The following is a 10319-nucleotide window of genomic DNA, read 5'->3' as shown; positions in this document are numbered from 1 at the left end:
TTAGCATAAGAGTTCTTATGAAACTGCTGGTATATACATAAAACAGACGTGTACGAATCAGCAGTCCACCTACACTAGGAGTCCAATTAAAGGAAAATATACAAAGTGGCGTGTAAGGATCAGCAGTCCACCTACACTAAGAGTTCAATTAAAGGGAAAGGTAAACACGGCCTTAACCACAACTCAGCCGGGTACAGTCCTTAATGAATCTCCTACAGGATAGGAGTCTCTTGACTTAATAGTCAGGCACAAGCTTAGTGGTTACATTGCTGAACTTTGAACTGGAACAATCTTAGCACAGTCCTGCTAGGCACAATTCTTGAACTTGGTTGCTGCAAAATAAAAGTGGTTAACACAAGAAACAATCTGACATTACTTTAAAGTCCCTTCAGTGAATATTCTTCTTTATTCTTGTTGTGCCTCTCTTGGTTCCCCTGTACCTCCCTTCATCAGGGGCAGGTTGTTACGCCGAGCGCTCCGGGTCCCCGCTCCTCCCCGGAGCGCTCGCTACACTCTCGCTACTGCAGCGCTCCGGTCAGATCCACTGACCCGGTGCGCTGCGATACCGCCTCCAGCCGGGATGCGATTCGCGATGCGGGTGGCGCCCGCTCGCGATGCGCACCCCGGCTCCCGTACCTGACTCGCTCTCCGTCGGTCCTGTCCCGGCGCGCGCGGCCCCGCTCCCTAGGGCGCGCGCGCGCCGGGTCTCTGCGATTTAAAGGGCCACTGCGCCGCTGATTGGCGCAAGTGGTTCTAATTAGTGTGTTCACCTGTGCACTCCCTATGTATACCTCACTTCCCCTGCACTCCCTCCCCGGATCTTGTTGCCATTGTGCCAGTGAAAGCGTTTCCTTGTGTGTTCCTAGCCTGTGTTCCAGACCTCCTGCCGTTGCCCCTGACTACGATCCTTGCTGCCTGCCCCGACCTTCTGCTACGTCCGACCTTGCTTCTGTCTACTCCCTTGTACCGCGCCTATCTTCAGCAGTCAGAGAGGTTGAGCCGTTGCTAGTGGATACGACCTGGTCACTACCGCCGCAGCAAGACCATCCCGCTTTGCGGCGGGCTCTGGTGAAAACCAGTAGTGACTTAGAACCGGTCCACTAGCACGGTCCACGCCAATCCCTCTCTGGCACAGAGGATCCACCTCCTGCCAGCCGGCATCGTGACAGTAGATCCGGCCATGGATCCCGCTGAAGTCCCTCTGCCAGTTGTCGCCGACCTCACCACGGTGGTCGCCCAGCAGTCACAACAGATAGCGCAACAAGGCCACCAGCTGTCTCAACTGACCGTGATGCTACAGCAGCTACTACCACAGCTTCAGCAATCATCTCCTCCGCCAGCTCCTGCACCTCCTCCGCAGCGAGTGGCCGCTTCAGGCCTACGACTATCCTTGCCGGATAAATTTGATGGGGACTCTAAATTTTGCCGTGGTTTTCTTTCTCAATGTTCCCTGCACTTGGAGATGATGTCGGACCAGTTTCCTACTGAAAGGTCTAAGGTGGCTTTCGTAGTCAGCCTTCTATCTGGAAAAGCTCTGTCATGGGCCACACCGCTCTGGGACCGCAATGACCCCGTCACTGCCTCTGTACACTCCTTCTTCTCGGAAATTCGAAGTGTCTTTGAGGAACCTGCCCGAGCCTCTTCTGCTGAGACTGCCCTGTTGAACCTGGTCCAGGGTAATTCTTCCGTTGGCGAGTACGCCGTACAATTCCGTACTCTTGCTTCTGAACTATCCTGGAATAATGAGGCCCTCTGCGCGACCTTTAAAAAAGGCCTATCCAGCAACATTAAAGATGTTCTGGCCGCACGAGAAATCCCTGCTAACCTACATGAACTCATTCATCTAGCCACTCGCATTGACATGCGTTTTTCCGAAAGGCGTCAGGAGCTCCGCCAGGATATGGACTTTGTTCGCACGAGGCGTTTTTCCTCCCCGGCTCCTCTCTCCTCTGGTCCCCTGCAATCCGTTCCTGTGCCTCCCGCCGTGGAGGCTATGCAGGTCGACCGGTCTCGCCTGACACCTCAAGAGAGGACACGACGCCGCATGGAGAATCTCTGCCTGTACTGTGCCGGTACCGAACACTTCCTGAAGGATTGTCCTATCCGTCCACCCCGCCTGGAAAGACGTACGCTGACTCCGCACAAAGGTGAGACAGTCCTTGATGTCAACTCTGCTTCTCCACGTCTTACTGTGCCTGTGCGGATATCTGCATCTACCTTCTCCTTCTCTACTATGGCCTTCTTGGATTCCGGATCTGCAGGAAATTTTATTTTGGCCTCTCTCATCAACAGGTTCAACATCCCGGTGACCAGTCTCGCCAGACCCCTCTACATCAATTGTGTTAACAATGAAAGATTGGACTGTACCATACGTTTCCGCATGGAGCCCCTCCTAATGTGCATCGGACCTCATCACGAGAAAATTGAGTTTTTGGTCCTCCCCAATTGCACTTCCGAAATTCTCCTCGGACTACCCTGGCTTCAACACCATTCCCCAACCCTGGATTGGTCCACTGGGGAGATCAAGAGTTGGGGGCCCTCTTGTTTCAAGGACTGCCTTAAACCGGTTCCCAGTTCTCCTTGCCGTGACCCTGTGGTTCCCCCTGTAACCGGTCTCCCTAAGGCCTATATGGACTTTGCGGATGTTTTTTGCAAAAAACAAGCTGAGACTCTACCTCCTCACAGGCCTTATGACTGTCCTATTGACCTCCTCCCGGGCACTACTCCACCCCGGGGCAGAATTTATCCTCTCTCTGCCCCAGAGACTCTTGCTATGTCTGAGTACATCCAGGAAAATTTAAAAAAGGGCTTTATCCGCAAATCCTCCTCTCCTGCCGGAGCCGGATTTTTCTTTGTGTCCAAAAAAGATGGCTCCCTACGTCCTTGCATTGACTACCGCGGTCTTAATAAAATCACGGTAAAGAACCGCTACCCCCTACCTCTCATCTCTGAACTCTTTGATCGCCTCCAAGGTGCCCACATCTTTACCAAACTGGACTTAAGAGGTGCTTATAATCTCATCCGCATCAGAGAGGGGGATGAATGGAAAACGGCATTTAACACTAGAGATGGACACTTTGAGTATCTGGTCATGCCCTTTGGCCTGTGCAACGCCCCTGCCGTCTTCCAAGACTTTGTTAATGACATTTTTCGTGATCTCTTATATTCCTGTGTTGTTGTAAATCTGGACGATATCCTGATTTTTTCTGCCAACCTAGAAGAACACCGCCAGCATGTCCGCATGGTTCTTCAGAGACTTCGTGACAATCAACTTTATGCCAAAATGGAGAAATGTCTGTTTGAATGTCAATCTCTTCCTTTCCTAGGATACTTGGTCTCTGGCCAGGGACTACAAATGGATCCAGACAAACTCTCTGCCGTCTTAGATTGGCCACGCCCCTCCGGACTCCGTGCTATCCAACGTTTTTTGGGGTTCGCCAATTATTACAGACAATTTATTCCACATTTTTCTACCATTGTGGCTCCTATCGTGGCTTTAACCAAAAAGAATGCCAATCCTAAGTCATGGCCTCCTCAAGCGGAAGACGCCTTTAAACAGCTCAAGTCTGCCTTTTCTTCGGCTCCCGTGCTCTCCAGACCTGACCCATCTAAACCCTTCCTATTGGAGGTTGATGCCTCCTCAGTAGGAGCTGGAGCGGTCCTTCTACAAAAAAATTCTTCCGGGCATGCTGTTACTTGTGGGTTTTTTTCTAGGACCTTTTCTCCGGCGGAGAGGAACTACTCCATCGGGGATCGAGAGCTACTAGCCATTAAATTAGCACTTGAGGAATGGAGGCATCTGCTGGAGGGATCAAGATTTCCAGTTATTATTTACACCGATCACAAGAACCTCTCCTATCTCCAGTCTGCCCAACGGCTGAATCCTCGCCAGGCCAGGTGGTCTCTGTTCTTTGCCCGATTTAATTTTGAAATTCACTTTCGGCCTGCCGATAAGAACATTAGGGCCGATGCTCTCTCTCGTTCCTCGGATGCCTCGGAAGTAGAGCTCTCTCCGCAACACATCATTCCTCCTGACTGCCTGATCTCCACTTCTCCAGCCTCCATCAGGCAAACTCCTCCAGGGAAGACCTTCGTCTCTCCACGCCAACGCCTCGGAATCCTCAAATGGGGTCACTCCTCCCATCTCGCAGGTCATGCGGGCATCAAGAAATCCGTGCAACTCATCTCTCGTTTCTATTGGTGGCCGACTCTGGAGACGGATGTTGTGGATTTTGTGCGAGCCTGCACTGTCTGTGCCCGGGATAAGACTCCTCGCCAGAAGCCCGCTGGTCTTCTTCATCCTCTGCCTGTCCCCGAACAGCCTTGGTCTCTGATTGGTATGGACTTTATTACAGACTTACCCCCATCCCGTGGCAACACTGTTGTTTGGGTGGTCGTTGATCGATTCTCCAAGATGGCACATTTCATCCCTCTTCCTGGTCTTCCTTCAGCGCCTCAGTTGGCAAAACAATTTTTTGTACACATTTTTCGTCTTCACGGGTTGCCCACGCAGATCGTCTCGGACAGAGGCGTCCAATTCGTGTCAAAATTCTGGAGGGCTCTCTGTAAACAACTCAAGATTAAATTAAACTTTTCTTCTGCCTATCATCCTCAATCCAATGGGCAAGTAGAATGAATTAACCAGGTCCTGGGTGATTATTTACGGCATTTTGTTTCCTCCCGCCAGGATGACTGGGCAGATCTTCTACCATGGGCCGAATTCTCGTATAACTTCAGAGTCTCTGAATCTTCCTCCAAATCCCCATTTTTCGTGGTGTACGGCCGTCACCCTCTTCCCCCCCTCCCTACTCCCTTGCCCTCTGGTTTGCCCGCTGTGGATGAAATATCTCGTGATCTTTCCACCATATGGAAAGAGACCCAAAATTCTCTCTTACAGGCTTCATCACGCATGAAGAAGTTTGCTGATAAGAAAAGAAGAGCTCCCCCCATTTTTTCTCCTGGAGACAAGGTATGGCTCTCCGCTAAATATGTCCGCTTCCGTGTCCCTAGCTACAAATTGGGACCACGCTATCTTGGTCCTTTCAAAATTTTGTGCCAGATTAATCCTGTCTCTTACAAACTTCTTCTTCCTCCTTCTCTTCGTATTCCTAATGCCTTTCACGTTTCTCTTCTTAAACCACTCATCATCAACCGTTTCTCTCCCAAACTTGTTTCTCCCACTCCTGTTTCCGGCTCCTCGGACATCTTCTCCGTAAAGGAGATACTGGCCTCCAAGAAGGTCAGAGGGAAAACTTTTTTTTTGGTCGATTGGGAGGGTTGTGGTCCTGAAGAGAGATCCTGGGAACCTGAGGACAATATCCTAGACAAAAGTCTGCTCCTCAGGTTCTCAGGCTCTAAGAAGAGGGGGAGACCCAAGGGGGGGGGGGTACTGTTACGCCGAGCGCTCCGGGTCCCCGCTCCTCCCCGGAGCGCTCGCTACACTCTCGCTACTGCAGCGCTCCGGTCAGATCCACTGACCCGGTGCGCTGCGATACCGCCTCCAGCCGGGATGCGATTCGCGATGCGGGTGGCGCCCGCTCGCGATGCGCACCCCGGCTCCCGTACCTGACTCGCTCTCCGTCGGTCCTGTCCCGGCGCGCGCGGCCCCGCTCCCTAGGGCGCGCGCGCGCCGGGTCTCTGCGATTTAAAGGGCCACTGCGCCGCTGATTGGCGCAAGTGGTTCTAATTAGTGTGTTCACCTGTGCACTCCCTATGTATACCTCACTTCCCCTGCACTCCCTCGCCGGATCTTGTTGCCATTGTGCCAGTGAAAGCGTTTCCTTGTGTGTTCCTAGCCTGTGTTCCAGACCTCCTGCCGTTGCCCCCGACCTTCTGCTACGTCCGACCTTGCTTTTGTCTACTCCCTTGTACCGCGCCTATCTTCAGCAGTCAGAGAGGTTGAGCCGTTGCTAGTGGATACGACCTGGTCACTACCGCCGCAGCAAGACCATCCCGCTTTGCGGCGGGCTCTGGTGAAAACCAGTAGTGACTTAGAACCGGTCCACTAGCACGGTCCACGCCAATCCCTCTCTGGCACAGAGGATCCACCTCCTGCCAGCCGGCATCGTGACACAGGTGTAGAATTGACATAGCTTTGCCACACCACATTGGTGAGGATGGAGTGATGGATGGCAGCATTAGAAGGGGACACAGGCTTTCTAGCCGGGATCAAAGTGGGGTAATAGGGCTTGAGCACCATCTCCAAACTAGGATGGACCCATGACTCTTTCGTTGGTACCCTGGAAGCAGGCAAACTCTCCATTTCAGAAGAGGGCCTTGGTACATACGTTGGTACCGGTGCAGGAGGCAAACTCTCATTGCTCCGAGAGGGTCTAGGTACGGTCTTTGGTGCCCGAAATTTGGGCTTACTCTCCTGAACTTGAGCAGGACTTGACCCTAGAAGGTATGTAGAAAATGAAGAACTTGGCTCTTTGCTGTACATAGGAGATGATGAACTTGACTCTTTGCTGTACATAGAAGATGATGAACTTGGCTGTTGAAGCTCCTCCTCCTTGGGTACGCTGGTGGAGGCTTTAGGAGCAGACCTTTTCGGCCTCAAGTTGAAGAGATCGGACTCCCAATCGGTTGTGGGAAAATACTTGAAGGGAAGCTGTGTTGGGGCTGTTGGTCTGGTGACCGCTGCAGCCCATTCTCTACGAAGGCTCTGGACGGGGGTGTACTCCACAATTTCACCCACCTCCAAGGTGTAGAACTTCTTATGGAGGTATGGCCTTTGCACTGCTCGCCGGTTTACGAGGATGGTCTGCCCAGTGTGGCAGTCAAGGCGTGTCCCATAACCTCTGACCTTGTCGAACTTGGCCACAGTTGCTCTTCTTCTTTCTAATGGCTCCTCCCCTTCTCGGGGGTGATCCCATTTACTAATGTACAATGCCTCCATTTCTTTGGTGTTTTCTTGCTACCGTACTTTCTCTTCATGAGGCAAATGCACGTGCTTGGGGGCATAGAGTTCTTTGTGTCGGGCCTTTAGCTTTTCCATCAATTCGGCCAGCTAGGCTTCTTGACGAGCCCTTTCTTTTTCTGCAGTTGGGATTGATGGGAGTGACTTCCCAGGTAATGGTTGAAGTACTCTGTGCATGTACTCGATCAGCTCCGGCTCATCTCCATTGCGGCAATTTTAGTAAGCACGGTCGTGCACTTGGCAAGCTTGATCGAGGTATGACCTCAGGGCTGGAGGAGGAAGAATAGGCCGCCTCTGGCGGGGTACTCACTGCAGACTCCTCCGATGGGATCTCGGCCCACGAGCCACAAGTTCTGTGGTGAGGGGACAATCTCACCGGTGATGCACCTCCAGGTGTCCCTGCGCTCTCCGCTGGAGGTGTCTCTGGCCAATCGTCATCATCATCAGGCAGTGGGGGAAGATTGCAGGCCCCCTCTTCGTCCAATGACAACCGCTGCAGACGGTCAGCAAGTTCTTGGAAAAGTCGGTCTGCGACTGCCACAACTTTTCATTGTTCCGGCGCAATTTTTCCATCTTCACCCCGTGGAACGCTGCTCTCCGCCATGTCTGTACTCTCTGGCTCCTTGTGCATACTGAAGAGATCGCTGTGTGTGGCGTCTTTTATAGTGGGCTTCCCCAAAATGGCGGCCGGCAGGAAGGATGTTATCGATGCAGCCCTGACTTCCGGTCCCTCCAGAGACAACTCCTGTGTCTCCAAGTTCCCTTTCGGCTGTGAGACAGCAACTTGGCAGCCACGCCCAGGGGCGGGGCAGGGCGCAGCGCGGGCTTTCTTCACGCGCTTTTCCGGCAGCAGTTCGGCTCTGCCTGTGCCGACCGGACAAAAGTATCGCAGCATGAACTCATTGCGCAGTTTACACATCTTAGTTGTAGATGAATTTTCGCCTCCCCCCTTACTTTTCTCGTGGCCCCCTTGTATGGTGCACCACAAGCACCGCTCCCGTACACAGCAACACGGTTTACAGCACATGAATAAAGTTTGTTTTCTGGGGGGGGGAGTACACTTTCACTAGTGGCCACTGTAGTAGGCACACACCCGAATCCTGTTCGTGATGCCAAAAAGGCTTTGTGGTAGGCCTCTGGGGTAGGGGTAGTGTAGTTAGGGTATTGTTTCAGTATATCAGGGGTTAAGGTTAACCCTACTGTTCGTGACGCCAGGCTGAGGGCTAGTATGCTGAGGTAATTCTCCGGCCTATCGCCGCCCTTCCCAGTAACGATAGGTGCATGCATAAAATGACTGAAGGTCCACAAGGTAGTTGAACTTGAACTTGGATAAACTTTACTTAAAGGCTTGCGGTACATCCAATGAACAGTAACAGTCTCATTAATACAGTCTCCATACACTTCAGTGACTGACAGTTGTTGCGGACCTTGACTTTTGTTATAAGTCTCTGAATTTAGGGTAATTTGCGAAGATCCGTCCGGATTTAGGGGATAGATATGGTCCGGTGATCTTGCAGAGTGCTTAGGGATTGATTACACTCACAGTTTAGAAGATATCAGCCGTCACTGCAAGGCTCGGGCCTAACTCACTGATGACAGCAGTGCAGATCCTTCCCTGTCAACAGCCCACGAGGAAAGAGAGCTAACAATGGCCGCCGCTCACTTATATGGGCAGGGTCGTTTCTATTGGTCCGAGTAACTGTCACTCACCTTTACAAGGAATGATGGGTGAAATACGTCATAGGGACCTCCAAAGGTCCTTAAGCAAAAACCATAGAGCTATGGGGACCTCTATACAGGTACCGTATAGGATGCAGTACCGGGACACCGCAGGCTCATTTGTCGTATATTATGCTGCTAGTTATGAGATAGGAAACAAGGGGGTAAATATTTTACTGCAATGCCACGGCAAACACTGAAAATAACGGGCTTTCCTCCAGAGTGAGAAACACTTTTTGTAGCCATTCTAGTAGACGAGGTTCTTGAACATTCTCTATTATTTCTGAATTCTGTAGAAGAGTATTAAAAATAATAAACCTAACTAAGATCATAATGAGTTGCACCTAAACTTGTAAAGAAAAATGTCCATGTCAGGAACTGTCCAGAGCAGGAGAGGTTTGCTATGGGGATTTGTTCCTGCTCTGGACAGTTCCTGACATGGACAGAGGTGTCAGAGGAGAGCACTGTGGTCAGACAGAAAATAACTATAACTTCCTCTGGAGCATACAGCAGCTGATAAGTACTTGAAGGATTAAGATTTTTAAATAGAAGTAATTTACAAATCTGTTTAACTTTTTAGCATCAGTTGATTTTATAAGAAAATGTTTTCCACTGGTTAGCAGGACCACTCTGCTACATGTAAAACTCATTCAATTGACCTTGACTACTTCCCCTATCCTCTTCATGAGGACCACATATACAGACTATATGCTAAGTGAGGCTCACAGTTTCATGCAGGTCCTACATCAGAATCTTCATACAGTATATGTCACCACTATTGAGATAGTTATGCTAACCAAAGACAAGATTGTTGTCAGTTGAAGAATGTTATATTCTTTGGCCTCTGATCCAATGTCACTAAGGTGTTGCTATAGGAAGAATCAAGATCAGATTCCCAAGATCCGAAAACAGTGCTGTTTACTAAACCAACATGGTGCCCAATGTACAAAAATGGTCAGCTTCCAGTTGACTGTCAGTCAAGAAGGACAGGGATGGGAAGGGGGCCGGACCATGTTCCTTTAGGGGCTTGGTGATGCCTCTTTGACACTTGGCACCAGAGAATTAAAGCATTTTTCTATTGCTTCTCAGTCTTTTGGCTAAGATCAAGTGTAGTATCTGTTCTTATTAGGCAGTCCACTGGTGAGGATGGATGACTGCATGGTGGAGCAGGTGTACCAGGGTTTTCTGGGGCCTCGGGTACTTTTGTGCCTCGGGGAGTGGTGACCCTGAGGTGCCTAAACTCACTGAAAGGATGAGACCCACTGAGTTGAAGCACTGCACCATAACTCTTTACCTCTGGCACTCACCCTTGGTATCCTGTCCTTCTGGCTAGGATCAGAGGAATTTTTATATATCCGGCGGGATGTCCAGGCAGTATGTCTGCCCTCATCCGCTTATTCATTTATTTATTTATTTTTTGTCACTGTGCCACTTTGCGTGTTTGTGTGTTCACAGGCTTTGTCAGGGTGTGGTAGCCCATTTTGGGTGTCCCTCCTCCTTTGTGGTCCCTTAGTAGCTTCAGTGAAAGGGACATCGAACCTGGAACCTCGCAGGTGCCTTTTTTAGTGTGATATGTTTGTGCCTCAGCTATAAAAAATATTTTTTTTTCTATGTTACAGAAGCACTGATGTGTCTCCTTGCCCTAACAGCTATCTAACAATGTCAGCAGTTCGGAACGTGA

The 10319-nt window shown here is 50.6% G+C and overlaps 1 pseudogene; it reads left to right on the top strand.

Moving 5' to 3' along the window:
- The first annotated feature begins 9715 nt into the window (after nt 1-9715).
- On the top strand, nt 9716-9884 carry LOC130267921 (U2 spliceosomal RNA; annotated as a pseudogene).
- The last annotated feature ends 435 nt before the right edge of the window (nt 9885-10319 follow it).

Source organism: Hyla sarda, chromosome 4 (assembly GCF_029499605.1).
Source record: "Hyla sarda isolate aHylSar1 chromosome 4, aHylSar1.hap1, whole genome shotgun sequence".
Taxonomy (NCBI): Eukaryota; Metazoa; Chordata; class Amphibia; order Anura; family Hylidae; genus Hyla; species Hyla sarda.
The sequence above is the reverse complement of the archived record's forward strand: the minus strand, read 5'-3'. Positions and strand labels throughout refer to the sequence as shown.